At 43.7% G+C, this 13,347-nt stretch overlaps 1 protein-coding gene across 5 annotated transcripts in view; it reads right to left on the minus strand.

Annotated features, from left to right (window-relative positions):
- Positions 1–13,347, minus strand: part of AUTS2 (activator of transcription and developmental regulator AUTS2) — a 1,022,984-nt gene that overhangs the window by 28,455 nt on the left and 981,182 nt on the right. The gene's annotated exons all lie outside the window — the stretch shown is intronic.

Genomic DNA, 13,347 nt, shown 5'->3' on the forward strand with positions numbered 1-13,347 from the left:
AACACAGCCTTAGATCTAAAGACGTGGCCCTATTTAGGAGGAAGTACTTTGTACACATCTGGGGGGGAATTACCTTTCCCACATTTTTGTGCTAAAAAAAAAATCCATCCTTTTCTCTTATTACTACACAGGTTAGAAACAGGAAGAAGAGAGACCACCACACTCTCTGAAATGAGGGTATGTTTCAGGTATTCCTAAATGAACCACTTTGGGCATGAATTTTCTCTACTAATCTCACTGTTATCAAGCGTGAAAAATACATGGTATTCTCACTGGTCCTGTTAATTCCTCTTCATGTTCTCTTGGGTGTACACACTTGTGTTTTTTCTCTTCCCTGGAATCTGCATCAAAGCAATCCATTTTTTTCAATGTTCTTTTGGTAAAACAGATCAAACACGTAACATGCACAAAAGCAGAAACAAACAGTGGGTTGACAAACAAAGCATATTTGGGGCCGATGTGGACTTGGATCAAGTCCCACAGACCAGCCTGGAACAATTACACCAACAGGATGCCAAGAAAGCCCCTCTTCACCTGGTTCAGGTAGGAAAGGAGAAAGCACCCAATGGCTCTGGTGAAAGTCACTCTAGACTTCTGATGGCCCACTGACACCTATTTCTCCCCAGTGCTGTCTTCAGAACCCTCCTAGGAAGATCTTTGCTTATGGTAAGCTGACATTTTACAAATTCCCAAAGTCTTAAGGCTGAGAGAGCACATCAAATTCGTGATGCGGACACAGAACCCCTTCAGCCACAAGAAGAGTTACATCTCAAAGGAAGACCCTTTATCTGCAGACATCCAGATCAAGGGACGCTGGCTCTGCTCCTTTTTCATTGCTGTTTCTACCATTTTCACCAGATTTTCCATAACAAGCAATTAAATGAATTCACTGAAAACCACAGGCTTTGAAGACTGAAGGCTGGTTAGTTAGGTGGCACTGACACCCCAGAAGTCCTCACAGCACCCAAAAAGAGAACTTCCTGGATGAGAAGTCAGTTCTGTGTGTATAGACAGGGGTTCTTCCCGCTCTGATGGCTGACTGAGGATTATCTGTTACAAGTATGGCAAACATACAGAATGGAATACACTCCTGTCCTTCTGTATTGCTTTGTTTTCCAGACAGGGATGGTGAAGAAAAAGTACACCAATATTTTCTACCTCGTTATGTGTAAATTCAAATTCATGACCTGCCTCCAAAAATCAATGTCCAGACCAAGTTTCTCTCTGGCATAAAAGGAAGTTTCCTTTCTGAGGGGCACCACTGAGAGGTTATCACTGAAATTTACTTACGCTGAAGCACAATAGAAGCACAATAGAAGTCCACAGATAAGCACCTTATCCACCTAGCTTGACTGTATTTATCTCCTTGTCCTTGATCTGATGAGCCTCTAGAACCTGGACAACACAGCCAAGCCGCAGGAGGCTCGGTGCAGGCTTTGGCTCGCTTCCTGAGGCTCCATAAAGGCAAAGGGAGTTGCTCTCGTGTCTCCCTGAGGTCCCACTGTCTCAGGACCAACCTAAACACAGCTAGAGTCAGGGGAGTGGGGCCAAGATGGTGGAGATGTCACCACCATTGATGATCAATGAGGTACACAGGCAAGACCAAAGCTTCTCTAGTGAACCCTACACAACTGTATGTAACAGTCTGCGATGAATGACTGGGGGAGCCCAGAAGCACAGAATCCTGGAAGAAGGCGGGGATCTGGGACCCCAACCCAGCACTCTGCAAACTTTCATGTGCATTCGAATCACCTGAAGTTCGGATTAAATGCAGACTGGAATTCAGCAGCACTGGGGGTGAGTGGGGATCCAGAGCCTACCTTTCCAAGGTGACGCTGATGCTTGGACTGTTCAGTGCATAGCAAGGATGTTATTCAACCCTCTCAGACTAGATGGGGGAGAAGCCCAGCAAAGGTAAGAAACTTGCTGGATGGAGGTTACTTGGCTGTTTCACAAAGCCAGACGGCGGAGTTCTAGTCCTAACTCAGACACCACTATGTGCCTTTTCTCTGATTGACACAATGCTGCCCCCTAGGCAGCCAAAACCCTAAAACAAAGCAGGTAATAATAAATCCAGGATTTGGTTAAAATATTTAAGTGCAACCAGGCAGTGCAAAGGGTTAGGAACGCTGCAAAGGGTTGCTGGAACACGGCCCTTCAGCGAACTCTGAAAGCTATCATCAATCCATCAATGCCAGTGCTGCAACCTATGAACAAGGCAGTGGCAGGTTTGAAGGCTGATAAGAACTTGGGCTGCAACAGTTTTCTGACTCCCCATTTACACGAGTCTTTTGAGGCTTGGATTAGGCGTCATGCATTTTTGTGGCTAATTGGTAATGCATTTCCTCTTCCCTTCAATTATTCAATAACTGCATCTTCCCAGTTAAGCTTTTCTATCCTGACAATCCATTTGTCTTACTGTGCTTCTCCAAAACTGTCAAGAACACATCAATAAAAAAGTTTTTTGTATTGCTCAATGTGCTTTGAATTTGCCCAAGGATGAAATACGCTGAGGTAGAAAGAAATAAGAATGTGTAAATTGACTAGTCTTATTTAGAAGTTTTATTCATTACATTTTGGGGTTTTTAAATTTCTCTTTTGTGTTTGTAAAAATAACATCATGCTTATAATAAAAGACATGCAAATTCAAATTACACTGTACTGTATAAAGGCTGAATGTACCGCATGTAAATTATATCTCAACAAACTTGACTCCAGCACATTGCATTTTTTAAAAACTTAAGGGTGGATTAGGAAAAATGTGTTTGATTTTGATACACACTGGATACAAGTTCCCTGGGGAAAATGAGCTCGCTTTTATTTTACTAGGTGAGTATAAACCCTGTAACCTCTGTGGAGGGCAATGTGGCAACTTTTAGCGAAAAAACAAGTGGAGTTCCCTTCATCTGGTACCTAAGGATTTGGTCTATAGACACAGTGAAACAATATCAGGGTTTAAATTACATGTGTGGAAACAAACGTAATCACTGGGGGACAGGTTACATATAAACTTGATACATCCATACAGTGGAGAAGTTGCAGCTATACAAATGAAAGAGAAACTCTGTATGTTCAACAGAGCCCACATGCTAGCTTCTGTGAAAAAGGGAAGAAAAATGATATATATTCACTTTTACTTTATACATAAAGCAGCTCTAGGAGATACCCCAGGAAACATGAGCAGTGGGTTACCTACTTGGGGGTTTGGGGAGGAGTAAGAACTGAGGGACAGGGGGCCGGAGGAGGGGGAGATATTTATGGTGTACATACATGTATATTTAAAATTTTAATGTGATCATGTTATTTATTAAAAATTTTCAAATATCTTATGTTTACAAACAGTCTGAGCAAGGGGGGTTTGAAAAAGCAAAGCAAACAAAACTGGAAGTCTGAATAGCATGATTCACAGGCGAGGAGAGTATGTTTTATATAAAATAAGAAAATATCAAGCACACGTTTATAACAATAACGTTCAAAATAAAATGGATTTTATGAAAAACATAAATTACTAAAACCGACTTAAAAACAAACAAACCTCATCATAAAAGTAAACTGAAACACGACTCAATACCAACACCCCTCAACCCAGGAAAGCAACAGGTGCACAGAGTTACAGAGGATGCGGGCTAAACCTGTAAGAAACGAAGTATCCCCGTCATTTAAATCGAAAGCCAACAGCAAACATGTAACAAAAGGCCGAGGCAAAACTATTATTTACAAAAAATATATAATTATCTAGCTGGAAAACACAGGCAACCAGCTGAAAAAATAATAGAACTAATAAGAGAGCTCAGTATGGCATCCAAATAGAGCCGCCACAAACATTCACTGCTTTTCTACACACCAGCAGTAGTAAATAAAAACTAAAAAGTAAAATAACAAAGAATCCCCTTTACAATAACAAAAATCATATAACACTTGGGAAAGAACCTAATAAAATTATAGGGCCTGTGTACTTTCAGAAACATACCCCCCCAAATGCTGAGAATCTATGTTCAAGGGTGTGTGAGGATGCAAAACATAAAAATAAATAAATGAGAGGGAGGTGGGGAGAGAGAGACAGAGAGAAATTAAAGGTTAAGCCATGGAAGAGGTAGCTCTTAGAGGAGACCACCCCTCGGGGGAGGTTCTTAAAACTTGTTTGGCTGTCACAAAGACTGGAGGGTACCGGTGGCTCTCGGGGAGATTAGCTGTACTGTGATGTGAAGGTAAACCACACATAATACCTTGGTTCACTTTCTAAAGTCCCACTGAACGTCTGTGCAGCTGAGAAAAGGAGGACCCTAACTGCTTTTGCACAGAAACAAAAAATAATTTTTTGCATGGTTTTCATACACACTGGGGTTTCTAGGAATACAACTGTTGTGCGTTGCTATGTCTGCTGTGTTACGTCTTGTTGTTGAGTTGTTCATCATTTGGGAAAATCACATCAATAGTTAGGCTGATCCTAGTATGTGAATTACAGCGACAGTGTATTTCTGTGCAGATTCAAGCATCTGACCATTTCATTGTCTTCTAATGTAAATAGCCATCTATGTACCTAAAAACGTATTAGTCATAAACTGCTTTCTACTTGTTTCTCCTTTACATTTCATTAGGGCTTTAAGTAATGTGTACAGATAAGCATAGTAACCATATATTTTGCTCCAGAAATAAAATATTTCTTGTATTACACAAACAGGCACTGGGTGTAGTGTGGTAGAGATTTGATGCATCATGTTATGCTCCTGTGATGAACTGCTGTTTCCTGAATACCAATAACTTATTGGCAAAAATGCAGTAACTACCTCAAAAGGTTGTGGTGGAAATTAAGTCATGTTAAGTGCTTTCTACAATGTACAGCACAAAATACGTAAGTGATCGACGGTCCCAAAAGTACTGTAGAAAAATACTTAATTTCATGGAAAAAATTTCATGACAAAATTATTAGTAAGTAAGATAAAGTGAACTATTATCAATATGATTTCAGCACTTAAAAGTTATATGTGTGAATGCACACAGGTATGCACAGGAGATGAGAAAGACAGACATCTAAGTGTTAAGTGTAATCCCATCATCCAGAAAGAACCATTGACTCAAGTTTTCAAAGTTGTGCTTTTCTTAAACAAAACTTTCTAAGTTTTCTACAGGGAGTATGTATTTTTATTATTATTGTAAAAAGGAAAAAATGAGATTATATTTTAAAGCGTTCCTTCATGGAAAATACCCCTCCACCATCAAAAGAAGTCAACCAGGAGAGGGACCAGTCAAGTCTCTTTACACTGTCTTACCCACTGGATGGCATTTGTTTTAAAGCTCTTCACCCAGAGGATAGAAAAGCATTTGCCTCTCAAAAAGGAGGAGAGGGTGCTTGTGCATCAGCCTTCCAACGACTCCTCAATGCTTCTAACCAGTTCTAACCGGTGTATTTGAACAGAAAGGAAATGGTGAATACTGGTGATGGAGGAGGAAGGAGGGGACAGTGAGGGAGAGGAGGAGGAGAGAGACTCCCAGGGCACATTCCTGTGTGTCTGGTCTTTACCCAACTTCACACTCTTGACATTGGAAAGCCCTAACAGGGCTTACGCACTAGGTCATTACTGCAGCAAATATGAACGAGCCTTAAAGACATCAAGAAAACCACGTGGGGCGCTGGCCACTAGGCAATGTATCTCTATCCATCCACCTATATCTTTCTGAATGTTTGATTTGCATCATCTAGAAATGGACACGTCCTATTTTTAAATGTCTAGTTAACTGTTCTACTCATTTGTTCAAATGAGAGAGCCACAGAAACTTCACCACATAGAGCGAACGAAGACTGTAGCCAAATAAGCACCCAGACTTTAAATTGAAGGGAAGTGGGAACATTAATAAACGTTGAAATGTTCAACATCGAAAAGCCCAGAAACACATGGAAGCATCAAGTTTCTGTGAATCAACATGCAATTATTTCAGGCTACCAGCAATGTCCAGTCTTTAAACACACTTTCTGCTGTCTGTTCTGTTACCTCAGACAAAACTCTACTTTTTAGCAAAGGCTGCGTGCTTTGTATATACTTATGAAAATGAAAATAGCACTACTGAACTAATGTAGCCAAACTCTGAGCTCTCCCCATGTTCTAGGCACGACCTCTAAACCTCTACACGCCAAAGGTGCCTTACAGAGAACAATCCGCCTTCTCTAACATGCACTTCTCTTTATGTTCCTCCTCTCCCTCTTTTTCTCAAACCATTAAACAGAGACCAGTTTGTTCCATTAGCAGATTCAATTACTCGAACGAGTGGAGGGATGACATCCAGTCTCGCAGCTCTTCTTCCCGGTCACTGAAACTGTACAAATAAATGAAGGAAAACCCACTGTTTGTTCAAGGCAAATTAATTTTCAAACACTGCAAGAGAGGGAGATCGGGGGAATGCTGGGTGCTTGGCAGGGCTCAAGGAGATTTCATTTTGTGCTTGTCATTTTGTGTAAACATTAATTACCATCTGGGAGGCTAAGCTCCGGGCTGAAGTCTGTATCGCAAACCTCTGAGGGCCTCCGGGGTTCCTAGTAAAAGCAGAATCCTAAATAGGGAAAAATTGCCATTGCATCTGCCAAAACACCAGCGGTCCACGGCGAAAGCTGTGTGGAGACCAGCAGATTAGAGGCTGCTGTCACTAGAGAAGCTAGCCTGGCTAGCACCTAGTTTACCAGATTAACCTACGACAGGGGTTAATCTGACAGGGGTTAAAGAAAAGTCAACAGACTGCAGCTGAGCATACTTAAACTTGATTCAAGTTTATTCCTCCTAAACCTCACACCAAAAAGCATCAATTGTTAAGAGGGGGCCCATGGTCCTGATGCCTTAAAACCAAAAATCTTCCTCCAAGGGGAAGAGCAACCTTGGCCGTTGAGACTACAGCCAAACAGAATGGCTTCTGCCTATAGGTCAGAAGACTGGGCCTGCAAACATTTTATGCCTTTTGTAGCTTCTAGCAAATAAAAGCAACGAAGGACCATGTTGATGAAGGACCAAAATGAGAATGAGAGAGAAAGAGGCTGTGATCTATTGGAGGTAGAGATGCAGGCATACAAAGGTCTTGGAAAAACCCAAGAATGTCACGGTCGTATATAAGCCTCAGTGCACATAACTCACTTCATATGGCCAGCACTGTGTGGGGACCTGAGGATACAAAGAGGAACAGATACAGGCCCTGCCTTCCAGGAGCGGGCAGTTGAGGACGCAGAACCCGGAGGAAAAAAACAGGAACCAGCGGTCAGGAAAGCAGCGGCCCTCAGTTTTGCTATCTGTCAACTGTGAGGCTCGGCGGTAAGACAAGCAGAGCGAATGGAGAGATCTGCTGTATTTTACTGATCTGGAGTTACCGATGGTAAGGTGCTTTTGTCTGTAACACTTTCCTGCTGCACTGGGTCCAAGGATCAGAGTGAGGCCCAAATCAACGGACTCGTGTTCTGGGATGTGCAGAGACCGGACAGAGAAACGAGGTATGAAGGATGGAGTCTCCAATCACTGCTGAGAACTCGGAAAAACTCCAGACACAGGTTTCAGAGACAACTCAAGCTTTCCTGTTTTGGCCTCAATGACATACTCCCATTATTCTTGCTGGCGTGCTCCTGCCAGCCTCAGCGTCCACCAGCTGGCCTCTCCAGACACAGTCACCTCCTGCCGGGGTCCATGGCCACTGCCTCTTGGCCTCCGCCCTTTCCCGGCCCATCCTCCTCAGCCCCGTCTCACTGCTGACCAAGCGCCCATGCGACACTGTGCCCCCCGCCCGGGCGTGCCCCCCAGCACCGCCACCCTCAAAACCAGCGCACACTGCACAGATGACGTGCTATTTGTGTCCGTACATCAGTGTGGGGCTCCTGACAAGGAAAGTTTCTAAAAGGATCTTCAACCAAATGTGGGTATTCGTGCAGCCTGACTCTGAGTGAGGGGCAAGCCCAAGGATGAGATGGATGCTCCAGTAAAAGCCGCGGGACACATTCCTTAGACCCGAAGGCAACACGGAGACCTTTGGCTCATTTTGGAAATTTTCCAAGAGGTGGGACCAAAGCACTGAAAATGAATTATACCCTTAACATGTTTGGTTAAAAAAAGAGTCCCTCTAGTATCTAATCATCCTGCCTTTCACATGAAGAACAATCAAGCGAAGCTGGGAGGGAGAAAAGAGGATGTCATCTTGCTAAAGGCAGCCCTCCCTCCAGGATTCTCCTTATGAAGTACGAGTGAGGACTCAAAAGCTGTCAAGCGCACAGACTGTTTATAGATCTGACACCTTCCTCGCTGAACTGCTGTCCACTGCTCACTTGGGACGTCCTCAGCTAAGGGCTTCATGTCCACAGCCAGAAGGGGCAATAATCGTGAGGGTAACGTGACCCTGGTCACCTGAAGCAAAAAACTCTTTGGTGTAATGTGTCCTTACTATTTTGTCTCTTAACGGAGTAAGCAGCGTTGCTTGGATCTGTCAATGTCTGATGTATCAATACGTCTGGGATATCTGGGGGCTCGGGAATGAGGCATCTTGCTAATCAGGTTCACACTTTTAAAGCTGAGTGTGTCCGTTATAGTTGGCAAGTGATTGGCTCTAGGTTAAACCCTGTTTTCAACACTTCGAACTTTACTGGAGATTATCTTCTCAAGGACAAAGGTAAAAGCCGCCAGCACCACAGACCTGCTGAAATCCGATCAGTCACCCCTCCTTCCTCCTTTGTACACTGATTCTGTTTCATCTGATTTCAGGCACAGATTAGATAATCACTGAGACCCACTTTAGTAAAGAGGCTGGGTGGGGTAGGCCACGCTGGCAGGTAAGAATTTCTATCTTTTAAGCCTGTCCTAGGCTTTTCCTCAGCTCCCTGGCCCTCCACACAAATCCTCCCCACCCCCAAGCTTCTTCCTAGCCCTCTGCATGCAGGGCGGCGGTGTGCCAGCCCGGCTTTCGGTTGACCTACGTTCTAGTCAACACTGGCTCATGTTCTCACTGCTCCTGAGCCTGCAAGAACACGCACACTTGCACGCTTTATCCTTCTCAAATCAGAGTCACCTGCACTGGGCCACACCACTGGGTCTGCTTCCTCAGTCACCCTCCCAGCAGGGTCTGGGTATCAAGTTACTCTAGTCGGAAGGAGTGAAGCAAATCTTTGTGAGTCCTCAGAACGGTGACTGAGTCTTTCTGTTCTGCAGGGAAGGGAGGAAGGACTCAGACAGCAAGGCACGTGGACAGTTCTGTCTGGGCACTTCCTGTGCCAAGAGAACTGCTGGGGGGCAGGGGGGGCGGTGAGCTCTCCTTCATGGTGGTATTTCCCTTCCTGGCTCCACACACAGTCACCAGATCATTCACCATGTGGAACAGACAGTTAGAAAGTCCTGGCCCAAAGGGTGGCCATGAGCCACCTTGAAGGACCCCGATGGTTGTCACATGGAAGAGGAAGTACGTTTACTGTGAAGGGCATCACGGGCAGAACCCAGACCAAAGGATGTACAACTGGCGGAAAACTTTCACCTGGAAATGACCCAGGCTGCTGTACAGGGGAACAAACAAATGGTCTACTTTTTCCTTCACTGGACGTGTCCAAGGGGACGCTGTGTGACTGTGATCAGAACTTTGAGGTGTTAGTCATGGAACGGGAAGGGGTGGGCTAGATGACTTCTGAGATTCCACGAGCTCCCACGTAAGGTGTTGGTAGCACACTCCTTGGAAGATCATCATTTCGTTACTTTTCCAGAACTCCACCTTCCAGAACATCTCACCTGTAGGTTCATAAGCACTCTCTCCTTGATGTGCACACGTTTTAGTCAATGCCACATCTTACACAGTTATATAGGGTCCCTACCCCAGATGACTACAGATATAATTCTCCTGAGGAACAAAAGAAGTAAATCTGCTCATCCCCAGCTGTGATTTTGTGAAGCTGAAAGAGATTTTTAAAAACAGAGCAAGGGGAAGTGTTGTGCTGTTTCCTATATTTGAAATATTTTATCTTCTTCAAAGGGTAACTCAACCAATCGTTAAACTGACTTTCTATACCGTACGTGTAATAAACATTTGGTAGGAGAAAAAAAAATCTCTTGCCATTATTTCATCACTTGTTGTTAATTCATTATCCTCAGTTAATCACAGAAAAAGGAAATATGTTCAAATATAAAATTTGCAGCTACATGTACATAAGGTTCAGGAGAACAGGGAAGGTGGTGACAACATTGTCCTGCTAGACACTGCCCATCTGTGGGGTTCCAAGGTGTAAGGCTTGGCACTCTGGACTCTGAAACCACTTTTCTGCTTGAGTCACCTTCCCCACCTGAAAAGCTAAAAATCACCCTGTAGAAATCAAGAGTGGGAACTTACAACTGTCCTTGGACAGAGATGGAGCTCCAGCAAGTCACCAAAACAGCAGTGTCGCCCGCCTGTCATTTAGAACTATAATCCTGGAGGGGAGGTGCTGCCAGACAACCCAGCTCAGGCTTGGGATGTGCACTGTCATGATGACTTACACCCGCACGCAAATACCTGAACTTTATGTTCAGAGATGTTTTCAGAACAGAGGTAAAAGGTAACGTGGCGTTCGTTTGTTTCTTCTTCAACTGCTGGAGGACTGTGTCTGCCTGGCTGTCGGACATCCCCATCCCCAGCTCAACGTGACTAAAATCAAGCCCATCCCCTCCCACGCCAACTCTGGATCCTCCATCCCCATCATGGAAGCTCAGAATCACAGATCAACCTGTTTTTATTCCCCCTTAACATCAGCCGGTGGCTTGGTGTGAATTATTGCTTATATAATGCCATTTAAAGTAAAACCACAGTTACGGAATCTGCTGTTCCCCAGCAGCCTGAGCGAGCTTTTAACACATAAATCAGATCATGCTGTCGCTCCTGTTTAAATCTCTCCAATGGCTTCTCCTCTTACGTACAATAAACTCTTACCTCCTCACCGTGGCCCCTGCTGCACTCCCTCTGCCCCTGACATCCGTCCAAAAGCCCCGTGCTCTGGCCTCTCCCATTCTCACACCTGCGAGCACTTCGGGGCCCCACCTGGCCAAGTCCTGTTTCAGTTGCACCATCTTGCTAATCCCTCTCCAGTCACCACAGCCCCTGGCCACCACCCAAATCCTCTGAGGGACTTCTGTTTAGATACTTAATCTTATCTTATCTTAATGCCCGTGGGATTTATCAGGCATTTGCTATGCATTGTTATTGGTATTTTAATACATACAACTAGTTTTTTTGAGAAGGAGGGATCTCAAAATCTTCCCATTTATTCAGTCCCAAACACAATGCCTTCGTTTTACTGAGCACTTGAAATAGATTTGATTTCTTTAGCCACATAATAATCACTTTACAAAATCTAAGCAAGCTTCTTTATATCTGCAATTCGAAAGGAAAAAAAAAATCACTGTAATGAGAAGAATATTCAATAAACAATTACACATTAAGCCCAGAAAAACCAAGTCTCTTCGGAGTCATTTCCATAATTGGACATTACATTGCAATAAAATAATAGTATCTACCACAAGCAAATGTAAAATAATTGGAAGCTATTAGGAAGTTTAAGGATCCATTTTCGATATATAATAAAACTAATGTTCTATTTTGAATCATAAAAGATTCTAATAGTTTTGGGGTTTTTTGTATAACAAGAAAAGCAGGGCAATCAAAAGCATACAATGTAAAAGGAGGGAGATATATAAATAACCAAAGGCAGGTAAAGCCTGTGGTCTACATGCTGGTTCTACAGGCATCTGCATACTTTATGAGTTCAAGTCTACTTTTCCGTGTGTTGAAAGAAATAAACAAGAAAATGTAAACAGCCTTTAGCCTAGGGGGTGGTTACAGGGAAGTGTCGGAGGGTTTTTCTTTTTCACCTTCTACAGTATTTGAATTTTTAACAGAATACTGGCTTTAAGTTCAGAAACATGATACAAAGTCAAACAACTGTGCAATCAGCCTGTTACATTCATTAAGAACAAAACAAAGTAAATGCAATTTTTAATTAGCCCAAGAAAACTGCTTAAAACTTAATAGCAAAGAAACGCTAAGGAGCAATGAATGCTGGAAAGACTGGTATCTGGACAATGACAGAGCCCAAAGTACATAGGCTTGAGGTGGGAGGGACACGTTTTGTCCTGGTGAACAGAAACTTCCATGATTGCCAAATACAACTGGGAAATACACACACGCACACACACAGAGACAATAAATCGTATGGGAGATCAAGAAATAAAGATTTATAAAGTAAGGACTTCTCCAACAAAGCAGGAGATAAGAGTTACTTTCTTAAAGCTGTACACAAAAAAATTACAAGTTGAAAATTCAGTAGCGGAATCACAACTTTCCTGAGGAAATGCATCATTGAGATGGAGCTTCGGGGAGGATGAACAGACAGCAAGGCAGGAGGTGCCGTATCCGCCAGAGCACTGGAAAGGGGACTCCTGGAACAAGGCTTCTGTCCTCCACTCTCGCACTTGACCACAAGCACCCTCTGAATCTGATTTAAATCTTGATTCCTGTCAGAGGTAAAAGCCCCTCCTATAGGAGAAAAGCACCACCCTGCAGACCCCAGGCCACCGCTGAGTGATGCCTCACACGTGGAACTCGGGCGCTTCAACCGAATAAAGACACAGAGATCGGCAGAGCCTAAGTGACAGAACCTCAGCGTTCCTGTTGCTGTTTCCTAACAGGTCGTCTTCTTCAGGTGGTCCACTGAATCCAACCCCCCGTCGGCCCCAACACCGGCAGGCACCAAGCAGCCACGTGGGGCTTAACAGTCCGCTTGCTACCTGCCCCACTGCCCTTGTTCACAGAAGCCACATTGGCTACTTGAAGTTAAATGTGCCCGTTCCTAAAAATGTCCTCCTTGTTCAGGTGCCAAGGAAGGCTTTCAATCCTAAAGCAGAACTGAAGGCCATTCTGAATTCCTGTCCTTAAAGGCAGAGACAGAGCAAGAAGAAACGGTGGGCATTCATTTAATGTCCCCAAATCGGGAATGTGCTTGCTTACAACCCTGGTGGCTTCAGGAACCACTAACACAGAGAAGCCCGCCCACCTCACCACAGACAAATGGGCACAAGTCGCTCACCCCTAGAAGACCTGTTTTTACTTACTGACAATGGTTATGTTTCTTCGGTTACAGACTTAATCAGATCTATAAATTATTCATTCCCAACAACTACGATTAGGACAAATGATTCCAGTTAGAATTTGGTGTTTTCTAATAATTGAGCCTAGAATTCAAATATCCCCTGAGGGGGGAAAAAAACTCTCTCAGGGACTTCCAAAAAGTTAGGACAGTTTGCAAATACTCTACAAACACTAAGGGCTCAAAATACACTGATTTCCAAAGAAAAGGAAGAGCGGAAAATGCTCACT

Source organism: Vicugna pacos, chromosome 18, assembly GCF_048564905.1.
Source record: "Vicugna pacos chromosome 18, VicPac4, whole genome shotgun sequence".
Lineage (NCBI taxonomy): Eukaryota > Metazoa > Chordata > Mammalia > Artiodactyla > Camelidae > Vicugna > Vicugna pacos.